At 37.5% G+C, this 11,108-nt stretch overlaps 1 pseudogene; it reads right to left on the bottom strand.

Moving 5' to 3' along the window:
* Positions 1–5,781: 5,781 nt before the first annotated feature.
* Positions 5,782–5,889, bottom strand: LOC126031498 (uncharacterized; annotated as a pseudogene).
* Positions 5,890–11,108: the final 5,219 nt, after the last annotated feature.

Here is an 11,108-nt window from a genome sequence, read left to right as displayed (position 1 = left end):
CCCATAGATCCTGACCATATTCATACCTATTTTATTCTTTCATTTAGTGCTATTTTCTTCTTCATTTGTCTTATTTTTAGGAGCTTTCCTTCTGTCATAGAGTGGTTACTGGTTTTTTGAAAGAAATACCAATTTCTTCTTCCCAAACCATTTTTTTCTTTGTTTTTTAGTTTGGTTTTTAGGCCATACTCCATGGAGCTCAAGAGTCACTCCTGAGCTCAGTACTTGAGGGAGCACATGATGTTGAGGATTAACTCTAGGCCTCCTTGTTGCAATTAATCATTCTGACCATTGATTTTGCTTTCCAGTCCATAATTCATCTTTTTTCAGTATTTCCAGCAAAACTACTAGATCTGATAATCACTGGGTTAATCTATGAACCAATTATTATATTATCATGAATAGAATAATGGAATATCTGATTGGTCAGGCCTGAATTATGTGCTCTGTTGCTGAGACTTGTAATTTACATGGACCAAGAGTTTTTTATTTCCCTCAGTGAAAAAATCAGATAGATATTATTATCAGAAGATAAAATAAAATGTGTTCATTATATAGGTATATATGGATGCTTGGTAGTCTACAATGATCATGTAACTCATAACTCTGATGCATTTGTTACAATAAAAGATTCTATTCAAATAAAAGGAGAAAATGAAGAGGAGATACAATAAAAACTAATGGGGTTGAATACCCCATCTTATCTTAAGAATGGGGACATGCCCCTCAATCCTGATCCATTATCCTTCCCTATTTAACCAACCTTTTAACCCTCAGTTTTTAACTCATTAAATACCGAGACCAACTTCCTTCCCCAATAAATCACCACCCAATTCCCAAAGCGAAAGGACACCCACTCAGTCATACATCTAGTGCCCCAGCAAGAAGCTACAACCACCACTCCTGCTGACTTGTTCTATGTGATCTTTCTCACAATCCCTCCCTTAATGTGGACTTGCATGCTCTGGATTCATCTCCAGAAGGACCTCCAGCTCAAGGACAATACCTGATACCTTACTGTTGCAAATTATTTCTCAGTAAGACCAAAGTGTGGAATGAAAATGTGCTCTTTGATCTCACCCCCCTCCAAGAATATCTCAAAAGACTTAATGGGAATATCTATATTTTCTTTGTATGTTTAATACCTCAATAGTTATACCTCTTAATGTGTTTATTTCCAAATGTAAAGATCTTCCATTTCTTTTTAAATTTTATTTATTTATTTTTAATTACACTTGTTTTGGTTCTGCTTGGTACGTAATTCTAGATGAACAAGTCTTGCTTGGGATAAAAGCTCAGGTCAAAACCAGGGCACAGATATTGTATAGCCTGTCATACTTACCCCCAAATGCACCAGCAATATAATATGGCTCAGTTTCCTTTTGCATAGGCATACTAGAAAGGGGAATTTTTTTCTTTTTGGGGCATACCCTGTGCTACTCAGGTTATTCCTGGATATGCTCTCAGAAATTGCTCCTGGCTGGGGGGACCATATGGGATGCAGGGGATTAAACCAAGGTCGTTCCTGGATTGGCCACATGCAAGGCAAACCCCTACCATTGCGCCCTACCCCTACCACTCTGGCCCCCCAAGTGGGGAAATTTTATTATAGAAACAAGCTCTTATCTATTAGGGATAAGAAACCATAAATTTTATAATAGAGGAGCGCCTCCCACCCCAAACATATGTCATGGGGAATAGACTTAGACTCCATGTGATCAGACAGCTACCATCCAAATCCATACCCCAGATCCCAAACTTAGAACCAATACAGTTCCCTGTAAAAGCACCAGTAATCAAACTCCCCACTCCGGGGAGTTCCTAATACTGCTCTTGCACCAACTTGTGATAGGTTGATACAATATCCTGAAAATGAGGAAACAGCAGTCTAAGAGCACATTGCCCTATCTCATCATCTAAAAGTAAGATTAAATCAGAAGACACTTTATCCTTTGATTTGTACAAAAACCAAAGTCACTAATTACAGAAGACTGACTTTGACAACCACGACTAAGCAGAACTTCTGGCCATAAGGAAAGACTCTATCCTATGCTATGTCCTAAGATCTGTGTAAAAACCAAGGTCACTAATTGCAGAAGACTGACTACAACAACCATGACAGAGCAGAACTTCTAGAACCCTTAAGAAAGACTCTGTCCTAGACTTTGTCCTATGAACTGTGCAAATACCATTATCTCTAATTACAGAAACTGATTTTGTCAGCCACAACTGAACAGAACTTTTCCTGGCACCATAAAAAAACCTTGGAGTTCGATAATGAGCAGATGCAGAGCCTGTAGTTGTTCCCATGACAGTATGCTTCAAGGGTGGAGAAACCCTGTATCTCTTTTTTTTTTTTTTTTTTTTGGGTCACACCCGGCAGTGCTCAGGGGTTATTCCTGGCTCCAGGCTCAGAAATTGCTCCTGGCAGGCACAGGGGACCATATGGGACGCCGGGATTCGAACCGATGACCTCCTGCATGAAAGGCAAACGCCTTACCTCCATGCTATCTCTCCGGCCCCCAACCCTGTATCTCTTAAGCCAAGTAAGTTCCCTTTCTAATTTCCCCAATACTTACTGTGCCTATGCAAAAAAAAAAAAAAAAAAAAAAAAAAAAAAAAAAAAGGAAAGAAAATAAACCTTGCCGCACCAGCCCTCCTTGATTTTCTTTCTTTCTTGTTGTTTTTTGTTGTTGTTGCTTTTTTTTTCATTGCCTGTTTTAGTTTGGTATTTTTCCCTCTCTTCTTTTAAATTGATATTTATAGCTTCTAGATAGTCTCCTCCCTGATTTCCATTTTTTTTTTTCTTCCCAACAGAACTTGAATCATCTTGTTCTGCTTCATAAATTGAGGGGAAACAAGTGGATGGTACTAGGATCAAACAGTTGCATGAACATTGAATGGAAATTAAAAATGAACAGACCTAATCACCAAACCCAAAGTCAATGACAACAGAATAAAGATGACCAGTCTACAACAAGATATACACAAAGAGGACCTGTTACTCTAGTAGTCGAGAAAGCATAAGGGGAGGTATGGGATGCATGCTGGGAACATGTGTGGAGGGGGAGGGAGAACAACACTGGAGGAGGGAATGGCCCTAATTCACTGTCACTATGCACATTAAATATAACTGTGAATGAATTGTAATTCACACTGGTCACAATAAAAATTATTCAAGACAGGCATTCTACTTCTCTCATTAAGATTGTCATGCTAGAGGCTGAAGTGGTGGCACAAGTGGTAAGACGTTTGCTTTGCTGTCGCTAGCCTAGGACAGACCTCAGTTCGATCCCCAGGCATCCCATATGGTCCCTCAAGCCGGGAGCGATTTTTGAGCGCATAGCCAGGAATAACTCCTGAGTGTCACCGGGTGTAGCCCCAAAACAAACAAACAAACAAACAAAAACAGAAACAAAAATAGATTGTCATGATAGTTGTTAGTGTAGTTATTTCCCTAATTGCATGAACCACAGGCAATGGTGGAGAAAGAGGGAGGGGGGCATTGGTGATAGGAATGTTGCACTGGTGAAAGGGGGTGTTCTGTTTATTACTGAAACCCAACTACAATCATGCTTGTAATCATGGTGCTTATATAAAGATTTTATAAAAGAAATAAAAATTATTTTAAAAAAGAATGGAGGCATGGCAGGATAAAGGGGCTAAATAGTTAGGCATGCCATTAGTTAGAAACTCTGGGTGGAATACCATGAAAATTTCATGTAGTCTATGATGTAAATTTTCAAAGAGAATTGGAAACAATCTCACAAATGACTACCGAGACCAGATATGTCTGAGTTTGTCTGTGAATCACTTACTTTTCACTTTTGGTTCAGGATTAAAATGATGGCATACTATATTAATATGTTTAAGAAAAACATGCCAATTTCTCAACTTGCTTTGAGTTATCTCTCAGCAAAATTTTTCTTTATATATATACATATATCTACTTATGTAAAGATTATATATTACCCATAGTATATTATGACTCAGATACTTACATTGGAACCTCCAATCTTTCCTCTTAAATACACTGTCATGTCATTCTTTTTAGGGTTCAAGCTTAGCTTTATTTGCATGTATGTGGTTGGTATGTGCATATTTCTGAAGTGCAAGTAAGAATAAATGATAGACACTTAATCCTACCCAAGTTTGGGGATGGACTGGTGATTCACTTCTCAAGTGAGTCACTTTTTATACCAGAAGATAAAACATATGTGTGGGGATGATGTTTTATTGGTTTACCATAAGTAGAATTTGCATGAGATAAAATGTACACAGAGGGGCATAAAAAATGGAAAAGAGAGGTGGAGTTCTGAAGTCATTTATTTGAAGTTCATTGCTGTTTTGCTAATACAGTTTTATGAGTAAACATTGCCTTGACTTAAATCTGCCACTACCATAAGCACAGTACGTGAAACCAGAGTCCCTAATCTCTTGATTTTTGAGCCAATGAATTTCTTGTATTGCTAAAGTCACTTTAAATTAAATTTATTTTATTTACAAAGGAAATATTTACATATTAACTCAGTTAAGTTGGAAAAATATTAGCTTCATTTTATAGATAGGGAAATAAAATCAAAGATTCAGGTGAACTGCATGAATCTTACAGATATTCAACAAGATTTAGAATATAGCAAGAGTTAGAATGTTGATCTTGAATCTAACTTGAGTACAATTTATTCAAAACCCGGAAAATATATTTTCTTGGGTTTGCTGAGAAACACATGTGCCTATGAGTCAAAATCTTCGTTGAGAAGTTACCTTCTCATTGCCAGGTCATAAAACTTAGTCTGAACCATTGGACTGACTGGAGTTGTTGGTAAGGTCTGTGAATTTGCAGTTTACTGCATTTTGTAATTTTGTTTTTACTGCTGTTTTGCTAATGCAGCTTTGTGAGCAAACATAGCCTGTGATTTAAATCTGCCACAGTAATGAAACATATTCTCTAACACACACACACACACACACACACACACACACACACACACACTTTCTCAGAACAGTCCACAGCTCCCTGATTAATCACATGTATAACGCATAGTGTTTACAGGAACTCAGCAGGTGGCAATTAGCATCTTGAAAATTATCTTGGAAACAACTGGAGCTGCCACTTCAGAATGAAAATGTGACAACAACTAGAAAGTGACAAACCCTCTTGGAGTCTGGAATGAGTAGGGGTGGGAATGGGGGCTGTTGGGCACACAACAGCTGGTGGGGGCAGTTAGGTGTGGTCACAGACTGCTTAGCAGCCTCCTCCTTTTCTTCCCTTCACCAGAGAAACCATTTTTGGATATCATGACATAACTGATTGACCTTGCACATGGCTGATTCTGGTTTAATTCCCAGCACTGCATATGGTTTCCTAACAGCTGCCAGGAGTAAGACCTGAACATAACCAAGTGTAGTACACCTCCACTCCCGTTACTAAATATATAGAAAGAAATAATTTCTCAGAATAGGCACAGGCAGGCACTAGGACTGCCATTCCAGTTAAAATATTTAGTGTTTTTCCCTACCAGTTGATAGACAGTATCTTGAATCTGCTATGTAGCAAACCACTGCTGCTTTCCTTGAGAACCTGCCCTTCGCTTTTTACAACCAGAAGTTTGAAGTACATTGCAGTGCTCCCCAGATGATTTAAAGTTGTCATAGAGCACCCATAATTTAAAATTTCTAAGCTTCAACTTCCACTCCTAATGAGTTCCAGTGCTCATTTTGTGGGATTAAATGAGATAAAGTCATCAAGAAAGTGAGCAGAAAGGGATCAGAAAGATTAAAGAGAGGTCTTACTCTTCTGATAGATTCTATTACTACATATAAGTCGTATATACTATGTGATAAGAACAGATACTACACTTGATCTTCACCAAAAGGCAAAAAAAGGATGTGTATGCTATAGATTGATAGGCGTACTTGCCTTTCTGTCTGGTTTATAAATTTGAGTTGTTAAATATAAGAGCTGAAATATTTAAGAGCTCCAATGATCAGTATGATAATCTCATATGCTATCCATAGGACCTTAGAGCAGATCAGCCTTTTCTGTAACAGTATATATGTAGGAATTTTGTTCTAAGTGTAGGAAATAAAGCCATAATATTATCATTAAACCTGTACTGTTATATCGATCATGAATATTTAGTACTTTAACAAGTTGCTTTTTTTTTTTTTTGTTTGGTCTTTTTTGTTTGAGTTACACCCAGTGGCACTCAGAGGTTACTCCTGGTTCTGTGCTCAAAAGTTGCTCCTGGCAGGCACGGAGGACCATATGGGATGCAGGATTCGAACAACCATCTGTTTGAATCAGCTTCGTGCAAGGCAAACGTCCTACTGCCATGCTGTCTCTCCAGCCCCGAGTTGCTTTGAATATTTAAAATTGTACAACTACATTCATCCTAATTATAAACAACTCAAATAATAGTGTAATAGAGATAAGAGTAATAAAAGGTATTCTTATTCCTTCTTGTGCACAAAAATACAACTGTTATATTCCTGTTTGTATCCTTCCTGAAGTTTACTTCCACAAAGATGTATAATTTATTTCAAACTCCTCACTAATGTAAAATAAACCAATAATATTGCTCAGTGACTTCTATCTTTACTTAGCAATAAATCTATATATCTTTGGAAATTTCTCCACGTCAGTAAATTTCTTCTTTGCTATTTTAACGATTATGTGCATCATATGGATAATGGTTGTATTATAACAATTCTCCTTACAAGTAGACATTTAATTTTAATTCTCTGAACAACTCCAGAGTGTATATGCATTTATGAGTACAGGGATGAATTTTCTTTAGGTTATTGATATCCTACAATGTATCAAATTGATATTGAGTCAGAGATTATCAATGTAAAATAATGCTAATGTATTTCTAAATAAATAAACTGTGACTGTTAGCATTCTTTTTTCCAAGGGGGTTTGGGTCATACCCAGCTGTGCTCAACATTTGTTTTGAGGTTAGGGGTTTGGGTTTGAAGAACTATATATGGTACAGGGAATTGAACCTGGGTATACAATATGCATGGTAAATACATTTTCCACTCCACTATATCTTATTGCATATTTTTTTAATTTTTTAAACATCATTTATGTATTGGTTGGTTGGCTTGGGGACCACACCCAGCAACACTCAGGGGTTACTTCTGAGCAGGCTGTGGGACCATAGGGGATGCCAGGAAGCAAACAGGGACCCTCCCAGGTTGGCCGCATGCAAGGCAAATGCTCCACTGTTGTGCTATCTCTCCGGCCCTTTTTGCATTACTTTTTTATTGTTAAAAATAGAATTTTTACTTAAAATATTATCACTCTTTCATGTTTCATAAGGAAATACATAGGTCCAGAGAGTCTTTCTGATGATTTCTTTAGAATGTTTCCCAGCTTCCCTCCCACTCTTTCTTTTTCTTACAGAAATATAAATCTTAAAATATTAATATTATGAATGAGATTATACTAATCCGGGATTCGAACCAGGGTCAAATTGTTGTCTTGGCCACGTGCAAGGCAAACGTCTTACCATTGTGCTATCAGCACTCCAGCCCCAGAAGTTTTTTTTTTTTTTTTAATTGCTTTTGGGGCCAAACCCAGTGATGCTCAGGGGTTACTCCTGGCTATGCACTCAGAAATCGCTCCTGGCTTGGGGAATCATATGGGAAGCTGGGGATTGAACCATGGTCAGTCCTAGGTTAGCTGTGTGCAAGGCAAATGCCTTACCATTTGTGCCACCACTCTGCTTCACCTCCATTCAAAGAAGATTCTCTAATGCTTTTTAAAAAAACTGGTTTCAGATCCCTAGGTTGTTACCTATCTGTTGTGTATGTAAATATTTTAGGGGATTACTATGTTACTCACCTAAACTGATTGGTGATTGTGCCCTACTGTAGGGTGTGACCTGGCATTCTGCCCCCACCCTAGGGTAGTACCTGATTCTGCTTCCACCATTGGTTGGTATCTGATCCCACCATTGGGTGGTACCTGATTCTGGTGGATAAATACAAGAGTCTGTGGAAGACCAGGGCTTTTTGGCTGGAACTGAAGCTGAGTCTTTGGACTTCAGTCTTGTCCACCAAATAAAGCAAATATTTCAACGAGCTGACTGTCTGCGAGCTGTTTACCCGCCGTTTCACCTCAGAACCGTCGGCTAGACAGGGTGGCAGACGCGTGCTCCGAGCTGGAAGGGAAAGACCTCATCCTCCATCCCTCCATCAGTCAACCTCTTCAGGGGCTGACTTGCTACACCTATCCATGACCTTTTGAATTGTTCTTTCAAATCTGAATGATAATCTAGCTAGAAAGAGTATTTTTGATGAGGTGTTTATTTTAATAATTTATGTTTTTACTATATCCAACCATTCTCTCTCTTTCTTTTTTTGTTTTTAAGTTTAATAGAAATAGCATGTTAGTAAATTACCTCAGCCTTAACTTTATAAATCAACATTTTTAATTCCTACATTTGATTCTCAAAGGAAGCTTTTTCTCCATCTTTCCCTTTTCAGTTCCCCCTTTAATATATTCTGCTACATCCTTCAATACTTGTAAAGACTTTTTCTTTTTTATGGACTAAAGAGGGTTCTCTTGTTAGCTTTTATTTGATTACTAGGTTTTCCCCCTTATATTCTAAATATGAGTGAACAGAATGTATAGACAAATCTCACTTCACATAATACATTCTAAATCCGTCCATGTTGTTTCAAGTATCAGGGTTTTATCTCTTTGTTTCCTTTTTCTTCAATGCTGGGTCTCAAACCCAGCACCTCACACTAAAGAGGCATGACTTGGCTGCTGAACTACATATAGAGAGAGACCATGATGTCATCAATATTTTTTCTTTATTTAAGCACCATGATTACATACATGATTGTAGTTGGGTTTCAGTCATAAAAAGAACACCCCCCTTCACCAGTGCAATATTTCCATCACCAATGTCCCCCATCTCCCTCCTTCCCTACCCGTCTGTATTCGAGACAGGCATTCTACTTCTTTCACTCATTAACATTGTCATGCTAGTTAGTGTAGTCATATCTCTTTAACTAAACTCACACTCATCCCACCATTCTCATCTGACTCGTAGAGTTTCATTTAATATCATGATCATTATTATTAATTGGCCCACAGTAGACTGTACACAGGACTTACTCCTGGCTCTGAGCTTAGACATTACTTCTGGTCAGAATTGGGAGATCATCCAAGCCAGGAGCGACTTCTGAGCGCATAGCCAGGAGTAACCCCTGAGCGTCACCGGGTGTGGCCCAAAAACCAAAAACCAAAAAAAAAAAAAAAAAGATTTGGGAGATGATATACTATAGTATTGGGGATCAAGCACATATTGGTTGCACGCAAAGTAAACTCCTGACTCTTTAAAATCTTTCATATCCATATAGTTTTATTTGATAGATCCTATGAGAAATTCTCCATAAGTTCATTCACTGATCTTGTTATTCTGTTTATGACTTCAGTCTTTGTCATACTGGGTACAATGTATATGAAAATTTTTGTATCTGGTCTATTTTCTCTGGGCCTGTTGGGACTCTTTGTTTGGGTGCCTGAACTTCCCAACACTGGGAAATTCTTTTGTATGTTCTTTGACTAGTGGTTCTTCATTGAATTTACCTTCTTATTCTTCGGGGACTCCAATGATTTATGATCTCATCCTGTAGTTCTCTGATGTGTGTGCATTCAATTTCTTTTTATTGTTTTTCTAACTTCTGTTGTTTACTAGAACTTTTCTGCATCTTATATTGGAGTTCACTAATCTTTTTCTCAGCTGCTGTTATTCAGAAGGTCTATTAAGTGTTTATATCATCAACCATACTTTTCATTTCTATAACTTCTGATCATAGTTTTCTCCTTGTGGCTCTCAAAGTTTTTTGGGCTTTACTGTCTACTTATTTATTTATTTATTTATTTATTTATTTATTTATTTATTTATTTATTTATTTATTTACTGTCATTTCCTTGAGTTCATTAACCATACTCAACATAGTGTAACTAAAGTTGTTCTTTGAACTTAAATAGTGCTAGTTTATACTGGTAGAGACTTTCAGGCTATTCTTTTCCCTTATTGAGCTTGGTGAATGTCTACATGGCTTCAAATGGTACATTTTTTTGTAGTTAGCATCAATGGAATTTCTGAGGGATTAGGCTGGGTGTTGCTTTCTTCCTCTTCTGTTATTCTTCACCCAGTGTCAAGAGGTATAATTGTGTACAGTTGGTGGTCAGATGAGTAGAGCCTATTTGTCAAAATGATTCAAGGAATAAGGAACAGAAAGTGAAGTTATGGACATAAGGTTTGGATATTGGTTTGGAAATTTGAATAACCAAAGAGAGGGTCTGAGATGTAGAGGTAGGTCAGTGGCTGGTATGATGAAGGTTGAGCAGGGACTAACTAACATACTTATTTTAAATCTTTTTATTTATTGTCTTCTTTCAGAGAGTTTTTTGTTTGACATTGTTGCTTATGAAATATTTATAGCCTGGTGTTATGGTAATCAGGGACTGCTTTTAGCCAGGAACAGGAGACCCTGGAGTGCCAGGGATAGGACCTAGGGATACTGCATGAGCTCCAGCTCTTTGGTCTATCTTCCTGAATAGAAAAATATTTTTAATTAAAATACAAAGAAAATGTCTTTTATATTTCTCTAATGATTAATGATGTCAAGGACCATTGTATGGTCATATTGGTTGACACATGATGATTCTGTTAAGTATTTCTTCCTTCCCTTCTTTAAGAAATGAAAATGGAGTTTTACTTCTTTTGCATTTTATCTATGAGACATTTCAAATTAATTCTGTATAGGAGTTTCTTTCATATTTTTCTGTATTGATATCCAGTTATTATAGCATTATTTTAAATTTTTATTTGCATTTGGAGCTAGAGAGATAGCATAAGGGGTGAGGTCCTAGTGTTACACAGGGTTGATCCTGATTTAATCCCAGGCCCCACACATGGTGCCCAAAACATAGAGTCAGTGGTAGCACCTAGGTACTGTAGGTAAAGCAACCCTGCAGTATACCCTCAATCTGTCCCCAGTTTTTTTCTTCTATCTCTATTGCTTTGATGTGGCACCTTTGTTGAAAATAGGTTGTATGTGTGAGTCTATTTATGGAC

The sequence above is a fragment of the Suncus etruscus genome, chromosome 15 (genome assembly GCF_024139225.1).
Source record: "Suncus etruscus isolate mSunEtr1 chromosome 15, mSunEtr1.pri.cur, whole genome shotgun sequence".
Taxonomy (NCBI): domain Eukaryota; kingdom Metazoa; phylum Chordata; class Mammalia; order Eulipotyphla; family Soricidae; genus Suncus; species Suncus etruscus.
Note: the sequence above shows the minus strand (reverse complement) of the source record. Positions and strands in the feature narration are given on the sequence as shown.